The sequence below is a fragment of the Equus quagga genome, unplaced genomic scaffold, assembly GCF_021613505.1.
Source record: "Equus quagga isolate Etosha38 unplaced genomic scaffold, UCLA_HA_Equagga_1.0 159859_RagTag, whole genome shotgun sequence".
NCBI classification, from domain to species: domain Eukaryota; kingdom Metazoa; phylum Chordata; class Mammalia; order Perissodactyla; family Equidae; genus Equus; species Equus quagga.
Window position 1 is genome coordinate 1 of NW_025797097.1, and position 4,791 is coordinate 4,791.

Genomic DNA, 4,791 nt, shown 5'->3' on the forward strand with positions numbered 1-4,791 from the left:
GCGGGGCCACCCACACAGCCATGGAGCACGGAGCTGGGAGGCCAGTCAAGGTGGATCCAGAGCCGGCCCCACACGGCACCTGGCGCACCTGGGCCAGGACAACAGTAACTGGTGTCACTGAGCACCACAGTCAGAGACGAGCACTGTGGGATGTGAGCTCAGGCCACTGACCCTCCCAGAATGCCCAGTGCCCTTTCCCCTGACACCGGGTCCCAGGGAACAGGGGCCAGGCCCAGCTGGTACTCTGCAGAGCACAAGGGGAAGCCAGGCCGGGGGAGGATCTCTCTGGACTCACAAATAGACCAGGTCCCATCCCAGCCCTCAGGAGCTGCCAGGACCCCACGAGGGCAGCGGCCTGGTGCCTGCGCTGGTGCCAGTGCTGCCTCAGCTGAGTGGGGACAGGGCTGTGGAGGTGTCCCGAGAACCTGTGGTCACTAAGGGCTCCCTGGCTTCAGGCCTGGAGAAGCAGACAGGACAGATTACAGGGATAAAGGCCCGGCGCTCTGGCAGGGTCACTGGGCCCTGGGGCATCAGTGTGGGGTGGCCTTTTTGTCTTCTTGGGGAAGTGGGTGGTGGAGGAGGGCAGATCCTCTCCACCTCCCAGCAGGAGCCCAGAAACAGTAGCCTCCCCTCACACTGCAGATTCCCCACTTGTGAGCTGTCACCTCCACCCCAAATTCTGCGGTTGCCCTGGGGTTCCTCATTCTTGCTCTGAAGTTTCCTGGTCTGGGGTCCACACCGGCTCCCCATGGCCTGGTCAGCCAGCGCGGAGCCGCAGCCAGGGCCGAAGAGCAGGGGTCGCCGCGTCCGGACAGTGTCCCCCGCCCCTGCCCTGACCGCCGCCCCGAGGGCCGCAGCGAAGTCCTGTCCTGAGGGCAGGACTCAAGGAAACCCGCCCGGGGAAGGGACACCTGCCTGGGAGTGCCCGCCTGTCCTCCCGCCCCTATCCTCCCCCCTCGCCGCGTCCCGGGACAAGCCAGCCCCTGCTCCTCCTGTGCGCTCCCTCCCGGGCCTGCCCATCCCGCCCGCAGGGCGACGTGGCGGGGCGGGACCTGGGACCGGGACCGGTCCTCCCTGCAGGGCCGCCCGCAGCAGGGAGACGTCCCGGCGCAGGCCCCGCCCACAGGCCGCCCACCCCGCACGCTGATTGGCCCCGGCGCACGTCCCTCCGCCGGCAGCCCGCCCCTTGGGCCCGAGAGTTCTGCAGTCTGCGGATGAATGAACGTGGAGGCTCGAACCGCGACCTCCTGGCACCTGGTAGCTGCTGGCGCTCCTGTCTTCCCCGCGACCTCCACCCAGGCGAAAAGGCGCAGAGAAGCCGGCCCTCCGTCCCACAGCTGGCCTTTCAGACAACTCAGGCCACCCAAAGCCCTGCGGTCACTGTCCACGCAGCGGGACAGGAGTGGGGGCTGCAGGGACGTGACACACCAACGGGCTCCGTCTCAGACGACCGGACGCCGAAGCCTGGCCTCCTCTGGACCAGCGGGGTTTGGCAAGGCAAAGAACCCCCCACATTGCCGTGGACCTGTACCAAAGTCATGGGGACCCTGAATTAGGAAACAGTGCAATCCTCTCAACTGAAATTTCTGTTTAAAAGGCTTCCAAGATCCGTGTACCTCAAAGGATACTGTGAACTATGGCTGACGACCAACCGCGGAAACGCACGGGTGCCGCAGCGGCCCAGAATCTGGATTCGACTGCCGGTCCCCATTCTTACTCATTAAAGCACCTTGAGTGTAGATTGTTTAAGGACCACAAATCCTCCCACACAGTAAGCAGGCCCCTTTGGAATGTAGTCTGGAATCTGGACTGGCCTCCAGCCCTGATTGGTCACTCACTGAGTGACTTGAGCGTGGCAGAAGCATGCTGTGGGGTTTGGAAGTCCTGGCCCTCGAGGGACATGGCCCTGTGACTGCCAGGGAAGGTGGCTGTAGGAGAGGCCACAGGAAGACCACTGGCACTGTCCAGTCCAGTGGACCCTCCAGCTGTGTGTAGCCACCTGAAGAAGCCCAAGGAAACCAGCAGAGGAACAGCCCAGCCTCCCATGGACCCCTGATGAATAATAAACTACCATTATTTTAAGCCAGTAAGATCAGGGTCATTTGTTACACAGCAGTAACTGCTATTCTTGGCAAGTGACTAACCTGATGAGTTCGGGCTTTTTTTTTTTTTTTTTTTTGAGGAAGATTGGCCCTGAGCTAACATCTGTGCCCATCTTCCTCTATTTTATATGTGGGATGCCTGCCACAGCATAGCTTGATGAGCAGTGCATAGATCCACACCCGGGATCTGAAGTGGCAAACCCCAGGCCGCTGAAGCAGACCATGCAAACTTAACTGCTACACCACCAGGCTGTCCCCCCCCCCCCCCCCGCCTTTTTTTTTTTGAGGAAGATTGGCCTTGAGCTAACATCTGTGCCAATCTTGCTCTATTTTGTATGTGGGACGCTGCTACAGAGTGGCTTAATGAGTGGTGTGTGTCCGTGCCTAGGATCTGAACCAGCGAACCCCAGGCCACTGAAGTGGAGCATGTGAACTTAACCACTATGCCACTGGGCCAGCCTCTGGCTTTCTGATGGATAGAGGAATACTAGTTGGTTGTGAAACATCCAACATCAAAGTGCTTCGGAACTCCAGGTGCCACGCTACACAGAGGTTCAATCCCTCAGACCATCACGTTTAAAGGGCTGGTAATCCAGCGAGAGGAATGAGAATATTAAATATAAAGGAGAGCAAATGAGGATTACTATTTTAAAAGTCTGTCACATGAAATAAGCCTGTCACAAAAGGACGCTGCTGTGTGATTCCACTTATGTGATGTAGCCAGAGTTGTCGAATCCACGAGACAGCAGTCAGATGGTGGTTGCTGGGGCGGGGCCGGGGGAGCAGGGGCTGCTGTGTGATGGGGACAGAGTTTCAGTTCTGGATGATGAAAAGATGGATGCAGGCGATGGTTGTACAACAATGGGACTGTACTTAATGCCACTGACCCGTACACTTAAAAATGATTAGAGTTGTAAGTTTTTGTCATATACTTTACCACACAGGAGAAAAACACCTGTAACAAACTGTATGTGCTAATGCCCCGTTTACCTAGCGTCATGGGTGAATGAGTTCTCCATACGACGGCAGATTTCTGATTAACTGAAGTTATCTCTCCACGATTCAGTTGTGCAAGTTTTCTCTGTTTCACATTTAATCCATCAAGGGTGGACATCCTCATAACTCTTATCACTCTTCACTGTCTGGATACAGAGAGCGGACATATTCCATCCTGATTTGGAAAATGAAGTGTCTGCATCCGGTCCGCTCGGTACATCCCCTCCCCTCGGGGTCCTTTCTCCTCCTTCAGACCCTGCTCGCCCTGCTCGCCAAACCTCTTTGCCTCAGCTGGTTCTTTGCATTTGGACCCTCACGGTTCATAGGTCTCCCTATAGGCATCCTAAAACAAAACCTAAGAGAAACTTCCTTCCCTCAACAGTTTGACTTCGCAAGAAGAGCCCTCACCCCTTCCTTCTCACGCTGGCTAGCAGGCGGCTGCCCCTAACTCTGCAGACCCTCCTTCCCTCTTTGGCTATCATGCAGGATCAGCACTGGCTGGGGGTCCGTAAACCATGTTCTCCCTCTGAAATACCTGCTCTGGCCTGTGTGTGGTCTGTCCATACAATGGGATTTATTCAGCAATAGAAAGGAGGGACATTCTGTTAGATGCTCCAATGTGGGCAAACCTTGAAAACATGCTCGCTGAAAGAAGCCAAACACAAAAGACAGCAGGCTGTGTGAGCCCACTTCTCTGAAATGTCCGGAACAGGCCCATCCACAGGGATGGAAGGCAGGTGAGTGGCTGCATGGGTCCAGGGGCAGAGGGAGATTAGGGAGTGATGCTAAGGGATGTGGGGTTTCTTTTCGGGGCAAAGAAAATGTTGTAAAATTGATCGTATGATGGTTGCACAACTCTGTGAATACACAAAAAACATTGAATTACACACTTTAGATGGGGGAGCTGTATGTAAGTGACTCATATCTCAATAAAGCCGTTTTCAAAAATCCTTACAGGTATGCCTCAGGTCTCCGGGGTCACTTGGATTAAAAACACACTGTAAACATGCTTCTCACTCCTGGGCTGGGTTTCCTCATCGGAGGAGAGGGGTGGCATGGATTAGATATTGAGACATTTTGTAGGTTGCTAATATTATATTATAAAAACTATATAGAAAACATTTTAAAAATATTAAGAACATGATACTAGTAAATCACCCATAACCCTGCCACTCGAATGCACAGCTATTTCCATTCCTGTGTTAGTGCTTTTAACATACACTTTATTTTCTGTTGCACACACACTGTGGTCAACATGTCATCTGCTATCTCACTCCACTTTAGAGTGGGAAGCCGCCCCCCGCAGAGAAGATGGAGCCTTTGTAAAGGACGGGGCATTATGACACAGAGGCCCCTCACAGTCATGAAAACACCTTCGAAATCCTCAGCAGCAATACCGCAGAAGGCCACGAGATGGCGATGTAGCTCCTCAAAATATACGTGTCCATCCTCGGTAAAATTAATTAAATGCACCACCCGTTTCCAAAACAAGAATTTGAGAGTTTTTCCATGTCACAAAAACAAATCAAGAAGACTTCCAAAAACGTCTGTATTTTCAAAACTTATTAGTCAGAAATCAGAATCCAATTAACAAATTCAGCAAAGACTATCTTTTCTAAACTAAACAAGCAAGGTTTTCAAAAACAGACCAAAGCGTAACTTGGACCAGACACTACCTGTAGCCCTCAATCCA

At 53.6% G+C, this 4,791-nt stretch overlaps 1 long non-coding RNA gene across 1 annotated transcript; it reads right to left on the reverse strand.

Annotated features, from left to right (window-relative positions):
- LOC124233186 (uncharacterized) lies at positions 1-4,382 on the reverse strand. Its single transcript, XR_006886995.1, has 3 exons — positions 3,093-4,382; positions 1,255-1,525; positions 1-88 (listed from the first exon to the last, which is right to left on the reverse strand). It is a non-coding gene; the product is annotated as an uncharacterized LOC124233186 (long non-coding RNA).
- Positions 4,383-4,791: the final 409 nt, after the last annotated feature.